Source organism: Aquarana catesbeiana, linkage group LG01 (assembly GCF_042186555.1).
Source record: "Aquarana catesbeiana isolate 2022-GZ linkage group LG01, ASM4218655v1, whole genome shotgun sequence".
NCBI classification, from domain to species: Eukaryota; Metazoa; Chordata; class Amphibia; order Anura; family Ranidae; genus Aquarana; species Aquarana catesbeiana.
In genome coordinates, this window is record NC_133324.1 from 616,720,141 (window position 1) to 616,746,306 (window position 26,166).

A 26,166-nucleotide genomic window follows, 5' to 3' on the forward strand; every position below is an offset into this window, starting at 1 on the left:
TTTTTTAGTTTAGCAAAAAATAAAAACCACAGAGGTGATCAAATACCACCAAAAGAAAGCTCTATTTGTGGGAACAAAATTATAAAAATTTTGTTTGAGTACAGTGTAGCATGACCGCGCAATTGTCATTCAAAGTGCGACAGCGCTGAAAGCTGAAAATTGTCCTTGGCGGGAAGGGGTGAAAGTGTCTGGTATTGAAGTGGATAATATTATAATATAATATTGCTCTCTATGCAGATCTCCAGTCCTTGTATGGTGGCTGATAGGATGACATTGTTGGTGGGGCTGGTGAGGAGACACAGGTATGGCCATATAGCGGGGGGGGGGGGGGGTGAGCGGCGACCGCAGTCTGTGTTACCCTTGTCCGGACCGCGGTCACCACATACCTCCTGCTGTGCCTTAGACCGGTACCAGTCTATGGCTGGGGGGACCACTGCATTAGCCAGCTCTTGTTAGGACATGCAGCCCCAGCCCATCAGGCAAATGCCCAGCGCGCCCTATGGGCCTGCTGCTAATCCTAGCTGTGGGGCCAGATACAATCCTGTAGCGGGCGAGCCATAGTTTGGAGACCCTTGTTTTGAAAAAAATATATATGTAGCGCTGGTAGATTTTTATCTACCACTGATAGGTAAATTTAGTGGGTCGCTTATTATAGGAAGCTAGTTTTGCCTCTGTTCCAGCTTGGCTGACGTTGCATGCAGTTCCACATTGTGCCGGTGGGTGTGTCGTTGTCACCATCGGCAGGTGTTGGAAAAGCAATGTGTTGAAACTAATGAGTGCTCCTCTGTCCTGGAGATAACTCGGTGGAGGTGGTCCTCCGAGTTGCATTCTGGGAGAGGGTATTTACGGGACAGACGCCATGTTTTAGGGTTTGTTTTTCAGCCACCTGCTGGCCCTCCTGGCCGACAGGTATGCACTAGAAATACCACCTTGTGGTCCACCGTTCCGGAGGCCCGCGTCACTGCGGCGTGTGGGTGGGCCCAGAAGCCTGTCTGGGGCCTACCACAGCAGCAGAGGAATGGTCCTGAGCTGTCTATCCTGAGTGAAGAAGCTGGACAACCGAGGAGATCCCAGGGGAGGACCCATCATGGAAGGATCATGCAGAGTGCTGGTCTGGAGAGGGGCCTGGTGACTCGGTTGGAGGACGCATTCCGAAGTAATCTTACAGTATAGTACTGCCGGGTTGGCTTAAAGGTCCAAGTACTGTATCTGACATTCATCACAAACCAATACATCCTGTGGCAGAGGATCGTACGGGTTTTATTCCAAATAAGTCTGTGGCAGAGACTTTTGCTCGTGCTACGTGCTGGCTGCTAGGCAAGTGAGAGAGGCCTATCCAGGCGGGCAAAGATTAAATCCTACGAAAGGGGGACTATTCAATTACAAGTGTTCAATTACAAAGAATGTTCTGAAGAAATACAACAGAAAGGTATTTGAGCTTCCCTGCAGCTTTCCTACTACCTCTTTCCTGCTACTTCCCTTGTTCGTTTTATTAAAGCATTGGAAAACCTATTCAAGTGTTTGGTGCTTATATCGTCCAGAGGTAAACTCAACGGAACCCTAGACCCGGTGCTGGTGAAACAGAGGTATTGAGAGTGAAGGTAACAAGCCCGCTTAAACCAGCAGCTCCGCCGAGAGTTAGTGCTACATATATATTTTCAATAGATGATTTCTGATAGATTGTATTTTCATTCAATATGTTTGATATTTTATTGGGGAATGAATGCCTTGTTTGATCCAATTGGTGTGTGCCCACCTGATCTGAGTGCCCACCTGATCTGAGTGCCATGGAAGGATGGTTGCCCTGTGAATGGACCATACTGGGAGTGTTCCTTGGCTCAGTGTCTCCCACAAGGCAGTGTGCAGGGAGGGAAGTGACAAAAGCTGCCCATTCTCTCCATCCATCCAGAAGAATAGAGCAGGCAGGCAGTGTCATCATCACCATCACACAGGCAGAGAGGGGGAAGGGAGGGACAGGGAAGAGCGAGGAGTGAGTCAGGAAGAGGGAGGAGGAATCAAGATTAAAAATGGCTACCAGCAACTGCTGGGAACAGCAACAACTCCTGACTTTCCGGGATGGGAGGACGGGGCATTGATGGAACGGAGAAGCAGAAGAGCAGCAGCTGGCACCATTGTACCTACCTAGCAGGACTGAAGAAAGGAGGCACCCAGCCCGGCAGATCCCAGCCCTATCCTCTCCATTGCTTTCTCTGCTCACCTTGACGTTTGGAGGAAGGAAGCGATTGTCTGTAGGACTAGCCGAGGACGTGTTGTATTGTGTGCCCGGGATCTATCATAGACGATCGGCTGACAGCAGCATGCTGGGAGGACCGCAATAGAGGAGGAGATCCGAGGAGCCCTGGGCTCTGCATGTCTGGTGAGTGCCAGGGGGGCATGGCATCATCCCTGCCCGGGGAACAATGGCATTGTATGGCTGCATTGGACCTGATCGTCCATCGTACTGTCATGGTAGGCCTGGAGCAGCACTGCATCCATCTAGGGGAGGCTGGCAACATTCATTCTTCATGGATGCCCAGCCTGTGCCCACTGCAGACTGGCACAAGCCTGCCAATACACTACACATTTACCAACACAGCTCACCGGTTGTTGGTAATGAACAGGACATATCGGTAATCAATCACTTCTGATTATCAATAGCAGAGATTTCATAGCCTAGTGTAGCCTTAAGGAATGATCTGCTCCTTAGGATAGGCTAAGGCTGGCCATACATTGTACAATTTTCTTGTACAAATTTCCTTTAGATTTACCAAAAACCATATAATATGAAACCTAGACCCTTTCAGTTTGTATGCAACCAGACAGGCCCTTGCACTATATAGTTAAAGGTAAATCCTAAAGAAAATTGTATAATGTATGGGCAGCCTATGATGTGCGCCTTGGGATAGGCTAAGCCGTGACGTGCGCCTTGGGATAGGCTAAGCCGTGACGTGCGCCTTGGGATAGGCTAAGCCGTGACGTGCGCCTTGGGATAGGCTAAGCCGTGACGTGCGCCTTGGGATAGGCTAAGCCGTGACGTGCGCCTTGGGATAGGCTAAGCCGTGACGTGCGCCTTGGGATAGGCTAAGCCGTGACGTGCGCCTTGGGATAGGCTAAGCCGTGACGTGCGCCTTGGGATAGGCTAAGCCATGACGTGCGCCTTGGGATAGGCTAAGCCGTGACGTGCGCCTTGGGATAGGCTAAGCCGTGACGCACTCCTTGGGATAGGCTAAGGCAGGGATAGGAAACCTGGGACCCTCCAGCTGTTGCAGAACTACAAGTCCCATCATGCCTCTGGGAGTAATTGTAACTGCCAGCCTTGCAATGCCTCAAGGGAAATGTAGTTCCACAACAGCTGGAGGGCCCCAAGTTGCCTACCTCTGGGCTAAGGTATGATATGTGCCTTGGCATAGGCTAAGGGGCATGATCTGCTCCACAGGATAGGCTAGAGAAGACAAACAAACCAATGGCCTGTGTAGCTTGCCCACGAACCTTGAATGGTCAATAAACAGAAAGCAAGGATTGGGTCTGGCTTGCATGGAATTATTCATTTTACATATGGCTGTATTATGTCACTTGTTATAAAGGAAACCCTATTGTGCTTACAAAACAATACTGTACAATCAGGGCCACTTGGCTCAGACATTGTGCAGAGTAAGTAATCTTTGACATGAAATATGAACAAAGCATATCCCTCTATAGTGTGTACTTGTCTTAATTAAGAGCAGTAAGTGTCATTTCTCTCTGCTGCTTTGTTCCTCTATCAGTATGAATCACTTCTGACAAGTTTTCCTGACACCCAGAGAAAAAAATGTGGCAGGAGGGACCTCCAGCAGATTGACAGCCTCAGCTCTGTTCCTGTGTGTGTGTTGCCTCCAATCAGCTCCCAGAGCTCTCCTTAATGAGCTCTGCAGAGTGTGATTTTTAGCTCTCTGCCCCCTTTTTTCTGAACTTTCAGACAAGCTTTATATTTCAGCACTTTGGATGAAGAGAAGGCTGCAGATAAACAGGTATAACTGTAGGAGGATTTGCTTCCTCTCTCTGTATCTCCTGAGGCCAGTCACTATATACTAATATGTAAAGCTGCATTCACGCCCTTCCTTAAGTGTTTTTAAAAGAGTATTACGAGTGTTTTACAGCTTCAGGTGGTTTTTTTGTTTTGTTTTTTTTTTCTTTTTTAGTTTAGCATATAGAAAGCACTAGGGGGAGGAGAGGGAGAGGAGATTAGGGGTAGAGAGCTGCTGTTTGAGCAGAAAACGAGCGACAAAAGGCTCATAAAACGCTCAAATCAGACGTTTCTATTGAAATCTATATGACCAAAAACGCTTGTAATCTGCCAAAAAGAAGCTCATGTACTTTTTTGAGCGACAGGCATTTTGCTTCAGGCGACAGAATGCTCAGATGTGAACAGGGGCCATTGAAATGAATGGGATTTGGCTTCTTGAGCGTTTTTAGAGTTTCAAGTAGAAAATCGCTCAATGTAAACGGGGCCCAAGGGTTTACAACCACTTTTAAGCTGACCATACATGGAGCAAATGTCAGTTGGTTGCTGCTGAATTGGCTGAAATTTTGATTATTAGAAATGAAACAAGATTCCCAGGTGGCGGACTTTTATGGTTCGAAATGGTAAAAAGGTATATTCTAATATGAAAAGTATTTATTGAAATATTAAAAATACATTTAATAAAAAACATGTTGAGAATAAACATTGCAGTGTTGTCATACAAATCAGAATACATATAACGGACTAGTGTTTCCTGTACCCAACGCGTTTCAGAGTGAAAATGTAATCCTCCTTCTTCAGGGGATAGTTTAAACAAGAAACTCAGTATTATAGACTGGAAGTCAAAATTGTTTAAAAACATAGAGGTGCCAAGAGGAGTTGTTTCCAAATTGCTTGAGCCACAGAGTTCAATATGCAGGCATACCTCAAGAACAGGAAAATGCCTGGCCTGTATGTGCTGGCCCAGCTCCCCCACACCCACACAACACCAACCCGTAGGAGAGGAAGCCAGAGGACCCACGGGGGCCGAAAAGCAGGAAGGGACCCCGCGCAGTGGTGCGTGAAAATCACTTGACTGCGTTGTGGTAAGAAAAACGTAACATGAGGAGAAGCTGTCTGCGAATGCCGTTCGCTCCAGCACCCAGCCCAGGACTCAAGTCCGCCACCTGGGGATCTTGTTTCATTTCTTGTAAACATTGGATGTGGCACAACTATTATATGCCCAATTGTAAACCGACTCACCCTCGAAATTTTGATTATTGGGTGTCCTTGTTCACACCCTCTTGTCCGATTTTTATATCCTTTGGTTGAAAAATCAAAAGAGCCAGCCGGACAGCGGCTGCAGCCAATCAGATGCCGACACTGTTGGGGTATTTTGACAGCCGGTGAGTCGTCCTTTTGCACTGTTAAGCTGGCCATACATTATACAATTTTCTTATTCAATTTCTTTTTTAGATTTATCTTCAACTAGGCAGTGCAAGGGCCTGCCTGATTGCATACACATTGGAAGTGTTTAGGTTTGACCTCATATTATATGGTTGGATAATGTGTGGATGGAAGAATCTGTTAAGGGTGTTTTTTTTTTTTTTTTTTTCTTCTGTGTTAGCCTGCAGGTTGAATGAGAAAAATCTATACATACAGCTTAACACTTTCTTGCACTGCTAAAGGAAGTGAAAATGTCCTGTACTGTAGGAGGAAAATACTGAGACTTGTCTGCATACCTCTGCTTTACTAGGAAGCCCAGTACAAGTCTGTGATTATTATTATTATTATCTAATTGTAAATGTGTCCCTTTTATCTAGTTCTTCTCTATAGTTTGCCTAAAATATGTCATATTTATTGCAGTAATCAGTATTTTCCAATGTATTATTGTCAGTGCGTGACCTCTCCAAAAATCTGCATTGAGGTGCATTGATTATACTTCTTGGTTGGGTCATGTTACAGGGATTTCCTGTACTAAAAGATCTCTATGAAGATCGTTCTTTTTAAATGCTTATATCCACACAAAATTGCATATATGTCCAGTTTAGTTGGAAATGTACTTTTTTTTTTTTTATGGCCCAGATTGCGGATCAGATCCTGGACTCCCCTAGGATGGCTCTTACTAGCGCAGCGCTGTCACGTGGGGTGAATGCCATGCTTCTTCATACCCAGTAGTACCGGGTATTTCCTTTTTTTGGCTCTTCAGCGATTTTTTTATTTATTTATTTTTATTTTTTTTACGAATGGGTTAAAAGAAGACAGAAGGAAATCCTGAAAACATGACCTGTTGGGGCGCTTTGAGGACTGGAGTTGAGAAACACTGGGTTATAGAGGAAGGAATAGCAGAGTATATCCTGTTTGGAGGACTAGGTTAAAGCCAACCTATTGCTTTGCCCTGAATTATCAAAGCGCAGGTTTGCTTTAAAGGGTACATTCACCTTTTTCCATTTTTCATTAAAAAAAAAAAAGTGGGCTAATTCTGAATTTCCTGGCCACCCCTCCGGACCCCGCTGCCCATGAAGTCGTGCTGCTGGTATAGCGGTCTGTACACTGGAATACACAACCTCGGAGTGAGTATTCATCATAATGCTTGCAATGGCAAGCACTCATTGGTCAGTGCAGCCATGTGACCATAACCAATGAGAAGCACATCTGAGGCTGTCCTAGAACGAAGCGCTTCTCAATGTTCGCACTGACCAATGAGTGCTTGCCATTGTGAGCCTTATGATGTACAGTATATTCACTCCAAGGCTGTGTATTGCAGTGTACAGACCACTATACCAGCATCATGGCTGCCTTGTGCAGCAGGGTCTGGAGAAAATAGTTTATCCTTTTTTAAATTTTTCACGAAAAGGTGAATTTACCCTTGAAAGCCAAACTTTGGGCTAAACCCTGGAGACGTGTATTCTGGTCTCATATTGTGTACTTCTTCCATATCTGTGCAGTAATCTCAGCAAAAAAAAACGCTCTTATGCTTTGCCTTGGCTCAGAAGCTTCCAGTAATAAAGACCAGTCACTGCTGCTTTCTCTACATGTGCAGAGTGTCTGGTCTTGTATCCACCCCCCTCCTAGAGTGGGTGGGGCCTGCTGTACAGGCTTTTGTACAGCACAGTGATGATATCATTGCCACTTTTAAATGTGATATCTGGCTTTTTACCCATTTCCCCCCAAGTGGACGTCATTGACTTTGAGTGGAGATATAACAATAAAAAAAAAAAAATTCTTAAGTGCCACTATTCCCTTGTGCTCACATGCAGAAGCGACCGCATACGTAGGTCACGCCCCAAATATGTAAAGAGCGTTCAAACCACACATGTAAGGTATTGATGCGGTTGTTGGAGGGTGAGCAATATTTCTAGCGCTAGACCACCTCTGTAGCGCTAAACTGGTAACCTGTGAAAATTATTAAAGTGTCGCCTATGGAGATTTTTAAGTACTGTAGTTTGGCGTGATTCCGCGAGTGTGGGCAATTTTAAGGCGTAACATGTTTGGTATCTATTTACTTGACGTAACATCATCTTTTATATTTTACCAAAAAATTGGGTTATCTATTGTTTTCTTGCATTAAAATTCATTAAAGCGTATTTTTTTTTTTTTTTTATCCCCCCCCCCCCAAAAAATATCATATAAAAAATTTGCTGCGCAAATAACATGTGTCTTTTGAGGAATATATTAAAATAAAAATAATTTTTGCCCAGAGATCAACTTTAAATGAAAACCATATATCCATTTGATCAGTAAAACTTAAAGTGATTGTAAAGGCTCTTTGTTATTTAAAAAAAAAAAAAAAAAAAGAAAAAAGTCATACTTGTCTCCAGTGTGCAGTTTGTTTTGCACATAGTGGCCCCGATCATCCTCTTCTTGGGTCCCCTGGCGGCTCTACCAGCTCCTCCCCTGCATCGTATAACCCCCCCCCCCCCCCCCCCAGGAGAACCGCGCTCTCCCGGGGGTTACCTTGTGGGCGCACTCCTGAGTCCAGCATTTGCGTCCATAGACACAGAATGCAGGACTCAGCCCTGCGCCCGTGTCATTGGATTTGATTGATAGTAGCGCAGCCATTGGCTCCCGCTGCTGTCAATCTATCCAGTCAAGAGCCGAGAACCCCGGGCAGAGAAGGTGAGCGCGTCTCTGCCGAGGGAACGAACAGGCTCAGGTAAGTAAAACGGGGGGGGGGGGGGGGGGCTGGGGGGCCAGTCACTGTCAGAAGTTTTTTCACCTTAATGCATACGATGCATTAAGGTGAAAAAACACCAAGGTTTACAACCCCTTTAAAGCAGAACTATACTTGGCTCAAATCCAGCGATGAGCTATCCACCCCAGGTCGTTGACATTTTCAGGCTGTCATTGGCCAGGCCGAGATGATGTTTCACTCCCGCTCATGCACGGGAGTTATGTCAGATTGTCGTTGCCTAATTTGTGCAGCGAACGGTGTGTGCATAGCTCACTGTACAGGGGCGGACAGGCAGGTAAGTAACTTTTTAATGTCTGAATCGCACCTATGCATTTTTAGTGCATTTTTTAGATTTGCACTACAGTCCATTTAACATGGTTTCCAATGGAACACAATCTGTAGTGCAAATCTGCAAAAATGCTTGACCACTTCAGCCCTGGAAGAATTTACCCCCTTCCTGACCAGAGCGTTTTTTGCGATTCGGTACTGCGTCGCTTTAACTGACAATTGCGCGGTCGTGCGACGTGGCTCCCAAACAAAATTGACGTCCTTTTTGATTTTTTTTTTTTTTTTGTGACTGACATTATGGCGGACACGTCGGCCATTTTTGACACATTTTTGGGACCACTGTCATTTATACAGCAATCAGTGCTATAAAAATGCACTGATTCCTGTGTAAATGTCACTGGCAGTGAAGGGGTTAAGTCGGTACTAGGGAGTGTTTTCTAACTGTAGGGGGATGGGCTAGCTGTGACATGTCACTGATCTCTGCTCCCGATGACAGGGAGCAGAGATCAGTGACACTGTCACTAGGCAGAACAGGGAGATGCTGTTTACATCAGCATCTCCCCGTATCGTCCTCTCCATGAGGCAATTGCGGGTATCCCCACGGCGATCGAGTCAGCGGAACTTGCGACCCGACTAACGGAGCTCCCGGCCAGTGCGCACGCAATGGCACGGCGGGGAATTTAATGAGACTTACCTGTACGCCCAGTTGCCCAGCCGTGCCATTCTGCCGACGTACATCGGCGTACGCCGGTCGGGAACCGGTTAAAGCACTGAAAATGCATAGGTGTGAATCCGGCCTAATTCAGAAGAGACAAAGCGTATCTCTTCTGTATTAAAATTCTTGCCTATTTGCCGAATTTCACTTTAAGGCAGGCCATTCATTATACAATTATATTTCCTTCAACCCACAGTCAGTGTTGATGGGGGGAGGGGGGGGGGGGGCGCTGTTGTGTGCAAATCTTTAAAGTTCCTGTAAAACATGCCCAGCTAACTGAATTTCCGTTTGAATGGCATACGTCTGTGGCAGGTTCACTTAACTCTTCTGAAGTTTAACTTGCCAATAACTGTTTTGTTTTTTTTTTTAGTTTGACATTGGAGCTCATAACTAGGAACACACACAGCTGCACACTCCTTTTTCTGTGCTGCAAAGGTTAATGGTGTCACTGCAAGGGGCATTTTTCATGCGGAATTAAAGCCCAACTCCTGACTGATAAAATGAGTTCTGGCTGCGGGGCTGTGCCCACGCTGCAAGGGCTAATTAGCTTGTTTTTGCTTTGGGGAGATAACGTTCTACTTACCTGGTCCTCCACTCCCCCACAATCCGGCAGTGGGCTGCCTCGGCGCTCTGGTCTTGATGATGTCAGGACCCTAGACTGCTGGAGCATGGGGTGCAGAGACTGGTATAGCTGTGGAGAGGAGCACAGGACCAGGTAAGTTTATCTCCTTTTTTATTGTTCCCCCTAGACATACCGTAAACAAGCACTTAAAGTGTTACTAAACCCACAACAGAAAAATCAGTCTGTATATGCGGTAAAGCGTGCTTCATATATGCACTGTGGAACCTAAGGGGTTAATCCTCTGCATTATGTAAAAGGCTGTTTGATCCTGTCTTCTCAGATCCTCCCCTTCTTCCACTGTCCCCTATCTTCTGATAGTACAGAGCCTTGGGGACAGTCTGCACATGCTCAGTTTGACATGTATTGCTATAGTTTTTTTTTTTTTTTTTTTTTGGGAAGGGTGCATGTGATCAGCACAGGGCCAATCAGCACTTTCCAGACAGAGGTCCTGTAGCCTCGTAGGACTGTCAGAGGAGAATGAAAACTCCTCCTACAAGCTTTAACCCGACACTGATAGAAGTCACATGACTGCTATATATTGCTGATGAGAAAATGTATTTAGCAATTTTATATTTACTAAAATTAATTGCATTTCCATGTACTGTGGGAGACCAGATATAGCGAATGCAGGTTCTGGGTTTAGTAACACTTTGGGGGTTATTTACTAAAGGTAAATCCACTTTGCACTACAAGTGCATTTGGCAGTGCAGTCACTGTAAATCTGAGGGGTAGATCTGAAATGTGGGGAAGATCTGCTGATTTTATCATCCAATCATGTACAAGCTAAAATGCTGTTTTTTATTTACCTTGCATGTCCCCCTCGGATCTACAGCGACTGACCTTCCAAGTGCACTTGTAGTGCAAAGTGGATTTACCTTTAGTAAATAACCCCCTTTTATTTCTTGCAGCTGGGAACAGCCCCACTGCAAAGGATCCTTTTCTATTTACCAGAGTTGGGCTTTAAAATGCAGTCGTGAAGGGGTTAAAATACACAGAAAAACCAGTACAGTTAATTATTACATACCTTATTGTTCTAGAGGTATGTGAACAGTTGCTAAACAAAATTACTAACTCTCTATATGGATTATAAAACTGTATATGAATTTTGCAGCAGTCGTCAGCGTCTGTTGTGTCTTGCGTGTGTTTTCATAGGGGAGGTGTGATACTTTTGATACTTTTTATTTTCTTGTTAAACTTGGGATCACAGAATGACGCTTTTAATCAACTTTTTCTGCACTGCAGCTCATTGTGACGTGGTGAGGTGCAGTGCGTTACACAGTGACCAACCTCAATGCAGCATTATGGTGTGATCACGTTTTCTGTGTGCACTTGCGTTGAGCCTGCGCTGATCAATAAAACTTACCTGTAGGTAAAATTAATATCTCCTAAACGTGCATCGTTTAGGAGATAGTTCTAGCGAGCAGCAGCCGGTGACGTCGCCAGCGCATGCGCTCTGAAGGAACGGCATACCGTTCCTTCAGAGCTGTGTGCCGTGGCATTCCTGCACAGGGGTGACGTTATCGCGGCTCGGCCATTCAAGTGGCTGCAGCCCACAAACCCAGAAGGAAGACCAGGTGAAGATGGAAGTCTCTGCAGCGGTGACTGCACGCCACCAGTGGGCTTTGTTTCAAGGTGTCTCTCATAATGTGCTAGTATGCGATGCACATTATGATATTGCCTTGCAGGAGGAAACTTTTTTAAATTTTTTTTTTTATTTCCCCCCCCCCCCCCCAAGAGTTTTCAACCACCCACTAGATGTAGTGTGAACTAGCCCTGTGTCTACAGTCAAGGTTGCACTATTTATTTTATCAGAGCATTGCCAATCGCTGAATAAAATCTTCTACTTATAAGGCCTCATGCACACTTGACGTTTTTACAGCTGCTGTTTTTGGCTTCAGACATTTTTTGTTTCGTTTTCTGCAGCCAATAAACTCCCCAGCATGTTATCCTATGTGTCCATGCACATATAGGCTGTTCCCAGCAGTTTTTGGCATGGGGGAAAAAAAACTAGTGGGTTTTGAGGAGTTTTTTTTTTTTTAGCTGTAAAAATGCTCTAACTCTGAAAAAAACGCCAAAAAACTTGGCCATAACTTGGCGTTTATCAGCGTTTTTGAGCCATAAGCTTCCATGGGAGTATAACTGATAGTGTGTGTGTGTGGTTTTGTGGTGGTTTTTTTTTTTTTTTTCCCCTCACTCAATTCAGCCTGTTAGACTGGCTTCTGATGGAAAGGCAGCTGTACACACTGACCAAAAGTCGTCCAGTTCCTGCTGAACTGGCTGATCTTCGGCCTGTGTATACTTTGTTAAAAACGGCATTCATAACCTGTTCATCTCCTGAAGAATTTGATAGAATAACCGTTTTACAAAAATCTGTACATGATTTGAACAGCGATTTATATTATATATCCAATTCAAGTCTAGTTTACAATTTGTAATGTTTCAACTTGTTTAAAATTTCAGTACAGGTATTGCATTTTTGTTATGAGGAATTCCAGCATGTCCTTAGATCCCCCATACACCAGCATATGACTCTTTTATCAGCCTATTGAAATGTTAATGGTTTTATGAAAACAAAAGACATGCACTGTTAGGCCTTGTTCAATCTGAGGCGATTTCAAATCCCACATGACAATAGAATTAAACATTGCTTCCAGTGCTTCCCATTTACTTCAAAGCAGCACAGTGACTTTGGAAAAGGGTCTTGTGCTACTTTGGTGCAATTTACAGTGCGATCTTGTCCCGTAGAACATCTAAACCATATCCAAAACGCAATCAAAGTTGCACTACATAATCGCACTGCAAATTGAGTCAAAATCGAATCGCAGCTGGGTGAACTGAGCCTTAGAGGTTGTTACTTTATGGGCTTCTTTACACTTGCAAAGGGGTAGGGGGGTGTATTTTTATTCAAAAACCTTGCTCGTCTGTCCAAAAAAAAAAGGGGTATTCAGGAGGCAGCAGTACTGCCACCTGAATGGCCATCAACCATTGCCTCCTGAAAAGTGATCCAATGATCCAGAGACTGCTGTAAGTGTAAACAAGCTCAATATGTTGAGCTTCTTTTTTAGAAGGATATACCACCAATTAATAAGAAGTAGGCCCATGACGTCTAAGGCAGCCCATACATGGGTTGAATTTTCGAAAGAATTTGCTCTTGAAAATCTTATCTAAAACTTTTCTTTCGAATTTCCACACCATTAGTGGGGCTGCAGCAACCGCTGGTCTTCACATGGCCGTCGAATTTGAGTAATCGGGCATGTTGGAAATTTTTTGAAAAACAAACGATTTTAATCGATGATGGGAGAATCGTGCAAGAAATGTAATCGAAAAGAAAATTCCCGGAAAGAAAAGGAGATTCCCAGTCACAAATTTTTTCTGTAGCAACATGAAGTGACATTGACGGCTTGGTTGGACGAATTTCGGAATCAGTGAAGGCAACATCGGATCACAAAATTTCTGATTTTTTAAAAAGAAAATTCTTTCTCAATCTGGCCATACATGCTCAAATTTTAGCTGAATCATTCACAGTTCAAGCCGCGGTTGGTCCTGTCTGTACTATTTGACTCGAAAAACTTTTGTTTGGGGAAAACAAGCCAGGTGGGCAATTGTTGGGCGAACAGTGATTGCATTCAATCAGTTGCAGTCAGTTTGGGTATTCAATCTGCTGCGGGGGTTGCAGCTGCAATAACCAGCAGTGGAGATTCCTCCATCCACTCTATTTGGTTTGTATAGAGGAATCTTTTAGATTTCTCTCGTTTGACCTGCAGGCTGAACGAGAGAAATCTATGCGTGTTTGGCTAGCCTCTCAACGCCAGTCCTCAAGGTGCCTCAACAGGTCATGCTTTCAGGATTTCCCTCAGATGAAACAGCTGTGATAATTACTAAGGCAGTGAAACTGATCAAAGCACCTCTGCAAAATAATGGAAAGCCTAAAAACATGACCTGTTGGGGCGCCTTGAGGACTGGAGCTGAGAAACCCTGCCCCAAGCTACAGAGACTTTTGTTACTTTTCTTAAACCACTTGCAGACCGGCTAAGTGGGAAAATACGTTATGACTTTGACGTTAAATACCGGGATTATGGCTGCAGCTAGATGCCATAACCCCGGTATTTTCTTTTCCCTTAGGAGCCGGTCTTTCAGATAAAGTAATCCCTGCGGCAGTTGCGCCGCAGGCTCACTTTAAGAAGCGGTGGGGGAGGTGGCCCTCCTCGCCGCTTCCCCCTTCCTCATGGTTCCAGGGCTTACATTACCGAGCGCTAAGCCCGGGAACCATCTTGTGCCAGCGGTCGGCTTTCCATAGAGATGAGTGATGGCAAGATGGCCACCTCTCATCTCTATGACATTGGAGGACCAGAGCGGTTCTCAGGCCATGTAAACTTTTTTTTTTTTTTTTTTTTAAAGTGCTCCTGTCCCTGCGTGCAGTAGGTCACACCCACATATGTAAACAGTGTTTGCACCACACATGTGAGATATCGCTGTGAACATCTGAGCAAGAGCAATAATTCTAATTAATTTATTTTTTCAATTCATTAAAGTGTATTTTTTCACAAAAAAAAAAAGTGTGAAACTAAAAAAAAATTTCAACGACCGCCATTTTATTCTGTAGGGTTTCTGCTAAAAAAAAAAAAAAATAATGAAAGTAATTTTCTAGCAAAAAATACAGATTTTTACTTGTGAACAACAAATGTCTCATCAAAAGGTTGGGCCCTTACGTTGTTACAAATTAAAATATATCTGGCCATCTCCAAATATGCCATATTTTGAATCGCCTTGATCTATACGTTATATACCATGTTGCCATGTTTTCTGGTAATCCGTTTTGGTCAATGAGTCCTTTTCTGGAGTGTGGTCTAATGCCGCGTACACACGACTGGACTTTACAGCATACTTTGCCCGGCGGACTTTTCAATGGACTTTCCGAATGAACGGACTTGCCTACACACGATCAACCAAAGTCCGACGGATTCGTACGTGATGACGTACGACCGGACTAAAACAAGGAAGTTCATAGCCAATAGCTGCCCTAGCCTCAGTTTTTGTCCGTCGGACTAGCATACAGACGAGCGGACTTTTTGACCGTACTCGAGTCCGCTGGATAGATTTGAAACATGTTTCAAATCTAAGTCCGTCAAACTTTTGATAAAACAAAGTCCGCTGGAGCCCACACACGATCGAATTGTCCGACGAAATCCGGTACGCCGGACCAAGTATGCCGTAAAGTCCGATCGCGTGTACGCGGCATTAGGCCTGATTCACACCTATGCATTTTGTACTACAAAATGTAGTGCAAAAAGCACTAAAAATGCCTAGGTGTGAATCGGGCCTAAAGAGCGATTGGACTGGTTGTCAGTACATTGTGAGCTAGGTGCCAGCTGTCATTTTATTGGCAGCATAGGGATATGTATTGCAGTGTCTGAGATTTGTCCAGCCCCAATCTGATGCCCATCTGTTCTTTTATCAAATTTACTAAATGCACTAATATTCTTTGTGGGACTTTTAAACACAAAAATGCTGTGGAAGAACCTAGGGTACTACTGTCTAGTTGTAATGTGCCTTGCCCATGTTCTTTATTGTGCATTGTCTACTGCTAGCTTTGTAATGTATTAGTGTTTTTATATTTGTCTCTGTGTCTCCCAAAAAAAGAACAGCAACATCTGTAGTTGACATTAGAAGTGGAAAAAGTACATCTCGGAGGCTTGTGGTCAGCATTTTCCTGTTTTGGGCTTTCGTTTCTGTCCACTTTTTACACACATCCTATGTAAACCTGGAGGCCTTGAAATATTAGAAATGTTTTTATTCAAAGTTTTACTAAACCTCCACTTAAAAAACATTTGGTAAAGTCTGTAATAATGAAGACTGGCCCACCCTAGAACTTTTCTTGCTGAATGAGCTTTAGAAGTGAATTTTCCACTGATTATGCTCTGAAGCATCAGTGTGGTTTTAGCAGTGCATGTATGATCGTTGTCATTACCAGCCTCAGACTACATCTTCTGGGAGGCCTTGTGCTGGCGTTCAATAATGCACATAACCACATGCTCCATCCTATCCTGTAAATGTAGCAGGTTGGTGGAGACTTTACGTTCGTTCTCTTGCTGTGTCCACATTTAGTTATGTTGTCCACTACAAGACTGCACTGAGGACGTTGGCTACAATAGACACACAGAGAGACCATGAAGAGGTAGCATAGCCACCATCAAAAAAAGTGCAAAGATCCATGATTAAAATTGAATACATCTACAAATCAGAACATACATGACTTTCCATACATATACAGTATATAATGCTGCAAATTTTTTTTTTTTTTTTTTTATTTTCCCTCCTCCCTTTCCTTTTCTTTGTTAATATATGTATTCGGTGACACTTTCAGACTTCCTTTTACACTGATAATTTATGTGTAGTGTGGCCATTGTTGCCTACAGTTCCCACAGTATCCCGTTGTTAAAACTAAGCAATGCAATGATAACTTAAGGCCGGCCATAGGCAGAGAATCGAACTATCTGTGGCCAGCTTAAAACTGTTTCTAACAAAAAACAAAACCATGTAGAAGTTCAAAATTAAAACCACACCACACTGCACTGCTCCAAGTTTTGTGCACAATCCTCAGAGCCTTCACTACACCAGGAGCTCGGCTATATAGTAATGTGGACTATGATGCAGCGCTCTATAGATATCACACCATAGCATTTATTCAGCGAGACAGGCTTCCAGCACAAGCCACAGCCTATGATGCGTTTGACCCAGATTGGCTTATTCATAGTGTAACCCTTCAGATTTTGAAAAATATGTGGAAACCACACAACATGCCAAGGTGCCTCAGAAATGTTGGTTCCTGGCCTAATCTTTGGGTATCGATGATGGAACATGTACTTGGTGACCACTTTGTTAGATGCAATTCCTTATTAATATAAATGGCTAGACAGGTAATCATTTGCCTGCAACTTAACACCTAAAGCATGCAAGCATGGTCAAAATGATTAATGGGTAATATGTCAGATTCAAGCAAATCTGACCTAGGAATGATTCTCCATACCAGATATAGTGGTTGCAGCACCTTAGAAACTGTTGTCCTCCTAGGAATTTAAAGCGGCTACACATTATACAAATTTCTTGTACAGTTTTCCTTTACATCAGGGGTCCCCAAACTTTCTAAGCGAAGGGCCAGTTTACTGTCTGTCAGGCTTTAGGGGGGCCGGACTGTGGCCAGTAGGAGTAGAACATGTCCTGGCATCAATGCTCCATCATTGGCTTCAATGGAAGGAATGGTGCCCCATTGTTGATATCAATGAGAAGAAGAGTGCACCATTGATGGTGTCAGTAGAGGCAATGGTGCTCCATCATTGGTGTCGGTGAAATAGTGCCCCAAGGGCCAGATAAAGGCAAGCAAAGGGCCACAGTTTGGAGACCACTGCTTTTTAGATTTACCAAAACCATATAATATGAGGTCAAACCTAAACCCTTTTAAATTGTATGCAATCTGGCAGGCCCCTGCACTACATAGTTAAAGGTAAATCTAAAGGAAATTAACCAAAAGAAAAAATGTATGTGTAGCCAGCTTTCACACTGGGGCACTTTTAAACTGCCAGTAAAACACAGCACTTTTGAAGAGCTTTTCATGCACTTTTGAAGCGCTTTCCATTCATTTCAATGGAGAGGGGTGTTTTTTCACCACCCTGCCAGCGCACTGCCCCAGTGTGAAAGCATTCATTGATTTTAATGAAAATAGGTTTTCATTACCTTTTTAGGCGCTTTTTTTAGAGTGAAAGCGCCTGAAAAATGCCTCAGTGTGAAAGGGGTCTAATACTTCTCAGTATCTAGAGAGTACAGGGCAAAATAATACTACAAGTAGACCTCAATTCTCAAGGTAAAATGCCCCAGTAGTAGTGGCAAGACTTTGGACACATTATCAGGTTTACCATTGCTCAGATAACCACATTTTAAAGCTGGACTCCAGCCCTACCTTCTTTCTTACGCAGTGAGTTGTAGGGGATTCTCTCCACTACTGAAACGGCTTACTTGGATTTCCATGCACACTGAAGATTTCTCACAGTGTGTATTTGGGACTCCATTCAAACTTGTGCGACATTAGACATGACCACTCTTTTCTATGGCACCCATTTAGTTCGGTGCAACTTAAAGTCGCAGCTATTTTGAAAAGGTGTCTGCACTACTTTGATGTGACTTAGGTCCAGAAAGTGTAAAGTCAGACCAAAATCGCACTGGAAATTGTGCGACTTTGGAGTTGCACAAGTGTAAACGGAGCCTTGAAGCTGTTAGAGGGAAGGATCAACCCACCATATTGCCCCAAATTACTTTAAAATGTCTTGAGTAAGATCTCTGTAATATTGTGGCTCTTCTTATATACTTTTTGTTTCTTTGTAATAATTCACACCTACTACTGTTTGTTCTGAATTTTTATTCTGAATTGATTTGTAGACTGAATACAGGGTGATTGGTATTATGCATGTTCTCTCTGTTGCTAGTTGTATAGTACTCTGCTTGTCATTGTCTTCCTTCCTCATTGGTAAAATGTACTATGCAAACTTTGCTGAAATCATTACCCGAGAATAGGATGTGGATGTTTCCTTTTTATATAGCTGCTGTCTTATAGTTTGTCCCATCATGGTGCTGCAGTTGAATAATTGAAAAAGACCATTTCTTTCCAGTCTTTGAGGGTCCATTGTTGGATATTTTTTATTTATTTTTTTTAAGCTCACTACCAATGCCTTTAGGGCCTATGCGCACCAACAGAGAGCGTTATAACATTCTGTTGCTAGGGTGTTCTGTGAAGGTGTGGCATAATGCGTTGTTACATTGCATCACACCAATGCAGCGTATTGGTATGAACTGATAGGACAAAAGGCATATTGTGTTGTCTGTGCCCTGGGACTGGGTTGGAGGACACTGACCAAGTCAACCCACTGCATATATTGTAATTGGGTCCTCAAGGATATTTACTATGAATTGGAGGTGTGGGCATGTCTGTTATTTTATACCATATATCCAAGAATGTGACAAGTATGTAAGAATATTGGTCGTTGTATACCACAGTCTTAAAGAAGAACTTCACCCTAAAGGCAAAGTTCCGCTTTATGCCCTCCTCTTTTTTGTTTTTAATAAACGGCAAATATCATGTAACATACAATTTTGCAACTCTTTTTATTCTACAGGGCCATTGCTTTTAGAAAATATAAAATATTTTCTGGAGATTTAAGTAATTTTTTTTTTTTTTTTACATGAATTTTTTACTGAACTGGTAAATTGAAGGATTTCAGGCGGAGGGGGCTGCGTCGTACAACTGTGGGTTCATTCCCAAACCTGCCTTCTAGCACGAACGATCATTACCTCTTCAAATTCCCTTTAAAAATGTGTTGGTTCTGGCTAAAGTAGGGAATGCCTAAAACTCTTGCGTGATCATTTGTATTCTGCCGGTGGGGAAGGCTCCCCGCAGGCAGAATACAATAGTGCTGCATGAATGATTCCCCCATCAACCCTTACAGTGTTGATTTGGGGGGGGGGGGGGGGGGAGAGAGAGAATCAAACTATATTTTCTTTTCTTCAACCTGTGGTTGAAGAAAATTGCATAATGTATGGGCTGCCTTACCCCAGTCTTTTACATCCTTCTGGGGAATTTGGAGCAGGTGACATCTCAGGAGAATACATTCCAGTCCATTGCTGGAGAATCTTCTTGCCTTATTTTGGCTGCTCTGTATTCATCAGGAACTAGCCTGAAGGAGTGTGACCTCCTCCTTGCCTAGGTGCCGCGGGTGGAAGATGTGGGTAAGTACAAACCCAACTTGTTTCTTTACAGGTATATTTTACAACTGCTATTAGTAGGCAAATGAAGAGAGGGGGCCATGAAAGTGCAAACAGACCTTAGATTTTACTGTACGATTCACTTGAAGTGAGAGGAATTGAGACTAAAACAGGGAAATGCTGAGCTCACACCACTGAGAAATTCTTTCGTTCTTATTGTATAACTACAGAACTTGCTATGTAACCCCCCCCCCCCCCCCCCCAAACATTATATATTTTCTGAAAGCGAGCATTTGCACGCTAAAGTTGATTTTAGTGCATGCAAACACAGTATATTACCAATTTTTTTTTTTTTTACTTTTTTTTTTTTTTTTTTTTGATAAAATATATAAAAGATGAGGATGCAGTGAGTAAATAGAAACCTTATTATTATTATTATACAGGATTTATATAGCACCAACAGTTTGCGCAGCGCTTTACAACATGAGGGCAGACTGTACAGTTACTATCCAATACAGGCGGAATCAGAGGGCCCTGCTACTTAGAACTTACAATCTAGAAGGGAGGGTCAAGTGAAACAAAAGGTAATGACTGTGGGGGATGAATTGATGACGAAAATTAAAATGCAGTTGTTAGGTGTGTGTAGGATAGGCTTCTCTGAAGAGAAGAGTTTTCAGGGATCATCTAAAAGCTAATGGAGTAGGATATAATCGGACAGGTTGGGTTAAGGAGTTCCATAGGATTGGAGAGGCTCTGGAAAAGTCCTGGAGGTGAGGAGGGAGCTAGAGAGCAGGAGGTCTTGAGAGGAACAAAGAACGATTAGGTTGGCGTTTTGAGCGATCTAGCTGGGGGCTAAATTGTGGATGGCTTTGAAAGTTGTTGTTAGCATTTTGAATTGAATTCATTGGGTGAGCGGGAGCCAGTGGAGGGATTGACAGAGGAGTAGCAGACACAGAGCGATTGGTAAGGTGGATGAGTCTGGCAGCAGCATTCAGGATGAATTTAAGGGGGATAGACTATGTAGAGGTAGGCCAATGAGAAGGGAGTTGCAGTAATCGAGGAGAGAGATGACCAGTGAGTGAATTAAGAGTTTTGTTGTGTCATTGGTTAGAAAGGGGTGTATTTTGGAGATGTTCCGGAGGTTGAGGCAGCAGGATTTGGACAGTGATTGGACGTGGGGCTTAAAGGACAGTTCAGAGTCCAGGACTACACCTAGGACCTTGGCATGTGGGGATGGGCTGACAATTGTGCCATCGATTTTTGACACAGATCAGGGGAAGGGGCACGTGGTGGAGGAAAAGGGTTTTTTTTTTTTTTTTTTTTTTTTTATATGGTCGGGGTAAGTTTTGGATAGATTGTGTTTGTGGAAGTGGTGTGACATCCAGACTGATGTATCTGTTAGTAAAGTAGTGATACGTGAGGAGACTGAGTCTCAGTCACTGCTGGCAGGGGGGGTTAAATGAGAGCTGATTCTCCTCCCATCCTCCACCCCCTATCATTCTCTTAGGGCCTGGCATACAGCGGAGTCGGCAAAGAACTAGATGAGGTGGGGGCGGGGAGGGGGGTTGGGCGGGGTCTGCTAAAGTTTTTACTTTTCCTATTAAGCTGGTGATTGGTTGCTCAGACTGCCTAGCAACCAATCACCAGCTTGTTAATAGGAAAAGGTAACTTTGGCAGCTCCCATGTCCAGTGCTGTCCTCCACTGTTTAGTCTCTCTGCATCCTAAATCAGTGAAAGTGTCATTCATTGGTTTGAATTATTTATTTTTTAATGCTACATTTAATATACAGTAGCATTAAATTATTTAACAAGGCAGTAATGATGTGTACAGTGGATGACCTTTTGATGATTGCTGTGGACCACCACTTACGGATTACAATCCAAACACAGCCATTGATAAGTGGAATTTTTCATCAGAAAGGGGACGTTACACAGGGCTTTCTCCTTCTGTACAACACACACCATAGAAAGTCTCTGTCTGAAATTGGTGTCATATTGTTTGGCATGAAAGGAAGCCCTGCTTTGTTTTCCCAATATGTCACACTTTCACGTAGTCTCTTACGTGTGATTGTAAAGATGGGGGGGATGCTGTGTTTACAAAAGGTTTGAGCAGTTACACTTAATATTTTCCCTGTTAATGTAAAGTGCTTATTTTCCGTTTATGTTAATATTGTTAATATTTTTGTAACTTGCATAAAACATTTTAACAGTGTGATTTCATGAGATCATTTACGAGGGCGTTTTTAGGGGGCGGGGCACGGTAGGGGTTGGGTGGGGCAACTGGTGACGAGGTAACTCTTAAAGGGATTGTAAGGGCAGGGTTTTTTGTTTTGTTTTGTTTTTTTTTTTTTTTTTTTTAATACATTCTATGCATTAAGATCAAAAGCCTTCTGTGTGCAGCGGCCCCCCTAACACTTACCTGAGGTCCATCTCTCTCCGGCGATGTCCACTAGTGTCTCAGCAGTCCGAGATTCTCCTTCCTGATTGGCTCCATTGGCTCCTGCTGCTGTCAATCAAAGTCTGCTAGAAAATCAGGGGAGAGAGGGGGCGGGGCCGGGGGTCCGTGTCTGAATGGACACAGGAAGCTGTGACTCAGCTCAGGTGCCCTCATAGCAAGCTGCTTGCTGTGGGGCCACTGAACAGGAGGAAGGGGCCAGGAGCACAGAAGAGGGACCCGAGAAGAGGAGGATCAGGGCTGCTCTGTACAAATCCACTGCAACAGAGCAAGTAAGTATGACATGTTTAATTTCCTAGGTAGGCAGATAGAAATATAATATACCATACCTGGCTGATGCCCCTGGAAATTGGAACTCACTAGAGTAGACACAGCTACTCTTAAGTAATCTCCACTTCCTTCCAGATCCTGGAGCGGCTCTCCTGCGTTCTCAACACAGGATGTTGGCTGCTCAGCACGGACCCCATTCATCGAATGCTTTGCATTTTTCTGAATGAGTGCAAAGTGCCTCTGACTGGATGAAGTGGCGAGACGGGGTGGTGATGTCATGCTTTCCAACTCCTCCAAATACTTTCAAACAACTGTAGCACCCTCTACCAATAGGTAGGTGCTATTAAGGTTTATTTTTACTAGGTTATCCAGCACAGGCAAATTTAGGCAGGCCTATACTGCATGCTAGGCCTGTCTGTTTTGATCTGAGGGCTGGGAGTGGTCAGAGTAGCAGTGGGTGTGATCACCTGCACTTCAGTTCTGAGGCGCCTCCCCTGCTTCCAGGGAGAAGTTTCTGGAAGAGGGACTGGGCCTGGAAGTGGAGTGGCAGGCAGCTTGTGTGCGTGCCCTGACCAATCCCCAGCTGGAATTGGCAGGGGGCGGGCCTCATATATAAGCTGAGGTGATATGCCACTGGGGAAGAGAATTCGCTGAGTGAAGTGAGGAATGGAGTGCTAGGCAGCAGCAGAAGGCCATCCCCATCTGGGGGGGTGCGCCGATCGCAGGAGGAGGCCTGGGGAGTTCTGTGAGGGAACATTACCTCTACACGGTCATTGGCAATGTCTCTGCCACCACATGGTCGGATGGTAGAGAACTCCTGGAGCAGAGGGGCAGGTGAAGCTGTCGGAACGCATGGTCCAGTCAAGTTCCTCATCAAGGACTCAGGGCTGTTGGAAAGTCGGTGAGTGTTACCACAGTGGTGGGCTGGAGGTGCGAAGGAGTCTGTGAGGGAACTTTTACACGGTCATTAGCAGAGTCTTCATCAAACACACTGTGGATGATGGGGAGTCCTGAATCGGAGAAGAGACTGTGGGGATCTGTGTCAAGTTGATGTGGCCTGCTGGCACATGATTTGCAAGTTGGGCTGGCTGGGAACAGTAGTCCATTATCCAAAAGGCTGCTTTTAACCTACTAGGCCTCCGGGGAGAGGTAATGCAGGCCTCAGGCCTAGTAGCAGTGAGCAACCAGAGCCTGTCTAGGGGTTTATTCAGAGTGGACACCTATCCCTTAAAAGAAGAGGATGTGACAGGTCTTTGAATTAGTAACTACAAGTTTTGTGCAGGAGGAACCAAGTCTGTACAGGAGGAGATAAGTTTTGAGCAGGAGGTGAAAGAGCTCTAAGACCATCACTTTTACACGGTCAAAGGTGATGTTTCTGTCCTTTACACGGTGATGGTAAGAGAACTCTTAGATGGAATAATCTGCTGAGGTTGAGCAGAGGAGGAGCAACAGTCTGCATGGAGATGCAGGAGGAGATTCATGCCTGATTTAATATACACATTCACTTTTCTGGCTCTAACTTTATCAGAGTGTACTCAAATCCTAAAAATATGATGGCAATGACTTATCCTATGGGCATCCCATATTCCTATCCCTATCCAAGCTGTACCCCCCAATAAAACAACAAAAACAAAACTTGCAAAAGTCTGTTCATTGTCTCTGGAAGTGATTTATAAAGTCTGGCAGTGGGGTGATTTGGCGGATTGTTACTAGCTGCAACACCTTGGCTACACAACATTTGTCAAGTCTCTGCTGACAGTATTGAATATACTGACAAGAGTTTTCTTTTACAAAGATTTTATTAAGATTCAATCCAACAGATTAGGCCAACAATGAGATGGTTACATTGCATGTGAGACAATCAAATGCCATGAAACAAACAAATCCCCAATGTACAAACATTTGTAAGTTTCAGATTCAGTACTACGTTTTAACTAAAGTCCATAAGTCCCTAAATAAATAAGGGAACTTTAAGAATCCCGATTGCATACTGACTTGAGACATGGAATTCCAAGCCTGCTGCTAAAAATGGTAAAACATGGAAGCTCTTTAACAATAGAGTTTTATCTATGGGTGAGAATGCAATATACAACCATAAAAGTGCTTTCTCCGTAACAATCTTAACCAGGACCTTGCCTGGCGGCCTGAAGGGCCTATAAAATAGATACACAGAATAAGGCTAGAGTAAAAATTAGAAGAGAAGGAGAAACGAAGGAAAATAAATAAGGGGAAGGAGAAGAGTCCTATGGGGTGTAGTGTGTCTTCAAATCTAGAAGGTTGGCTATATGTTATCCGTGAATGCCAGACCCTAAGAAATGTATCATGTGTATCCGAGAGGAAAGCCGTCTGTTTCTCATTTTACCATCATATCATTCATACTTTTTTTTTTTTTTTTTACCACTTCAAAGCTAAGTACAGGAGTTTTCCAAGCCCTCCCATAGTCTGCATACCTTCGGACAAGACCATCAAAGTGTGCCTTCTTGTGAACATTCCCAGAAGCAGAGAGGCGAATAAGATGGGATAAAGCAAGCCAGCCTAACCACCTGTACAACACATTGTAGGCATTCTCCAAAATGAGAACATTTTTTTTTTTTTTTTTTTAAACCCTTAGAAAGGGCTATGGTCATGACCTGCCAGTCCTCTGGGTCTATCTGCCTCCCTAACTCACTCTCCCATTGAACATGGTAAGACCGCAATGGGGTTTTCCTGAAGGAAATTACAGATGAGTAAATTAATGAAATGAGACCTGGGGAGTGAGGTCGGGCCCTACAAAGACTCTTAAAGGAGGTCAACATGTATGGCATAGGTCGAGAGTTTATAAGTTGTAGGACAAAGTGTCTGAGTTGCAAATGGCTATAGTGTTCACATGTTATCCTAGTAGGGATAAACAAGGAATGAATGTCTACAAAACCATTGTCCGTCCACCAGGAAAATTGTTTGTGAAAACCCTAATCTGGGGGAGATGGTGGGCAATGAATGGTAGATGGGGGGGGGGGATTAAGCACGTCGAAAATTTTTGAGTCCTACTGACAAACAGTTGGTGAGACACGGCCCTAATGTATTCAGGTGGTGGTAAGGAAGAATTGTAAATAGGATAGGAATCCGCCAATCAATGGTGGCCCATAATGGCAATTAGTATGTTTCATTGAGATTAAATGATGGAGCTATACTTGCCGTATAAGCTTGCAAGTTGGGGACTGAAAAACTGCTGGGTACAGCTGAGTACGGATGGGATGGCTGAGCATGGATGGATGAGTATTGCTGAGTATGAATAGATGAGTATTGCTGAGAATGGATGGATGAGTATTGCTGATGATGGATGGCTGGATGGCCGAGTATTGATGAGGATGGATGGCTGAGCATGGATGGATGGCTGGAGTTGTCATATGCACATCCAGCCCACAGCGCTGCTGCCTCTGATCTCAATCCTCTCTGTACCGATCGATACAGAGGGGGGAGAGGAACCGGACGTGATGCTGGTTTTTATTTACAAGTGATCGCTCCGTTGTTTGACGGCACGATCAAGTGGTAAACGGCCGCTGTTAGCGGCCATTTACCGTGGTCCGTGATGCGTCGAGTCCTATGGCTATAGCGCGGTAGGCAGGCGGTTAAACAGACCATACATGACTAACCAATATAAATGTTTGAAGGTTACACACGTGCCTATACAATAAACAATTCAGTCCCCATTTGCACGATTTATTTAATGCAGTGACTAAAATGCATAAATATAAATCCCTTCATATATTCTATGCAGTGATAAACAGTTCATATATGGTAATCCACCATTTTTGTGATGATCTTTTCTTTTCTCTTCTCTTTCCTCCTCTCTCCCCTCTCCCTCTTCCCCTCTTTCCCTCTTCCCCTCTTCCCCTCTTCCCCTCTTTCCCTCTTTCCCTCTTTCCCTCTTCCC

At 43.9% G+C, this 26,166-nt stretch overlaps 1 protein-coding gene across 4 annotated transcripts in view; it reads left to right on the forward strand.

The window, feature by feature from the left end:
* The first annotated feature begins 1,943 nt into the window (after window positions 1-1,943).
* The window catches only part of WDFY3 (WD repeat and FYVE domain containing 3), a 370,646-nt gene continuing 346,423 nt past the window's right edge, over window positions 1,944-26,166 (forward strand). For 3 of the 4 annotated variants that reach the window (XM_073600175.1, XM_073600184.1, XM_073600201.1), the window contains exon 1: window positions 1,944-2,377. The gene's annotated coding sequence lies outside the window, so the exon portion shown is untranslated. The remainder of the gene's footprint in view (window positions 2,378-26,166) is intronic. The other variant, XM_073600193.1, reaches the window with a different exon arrangement.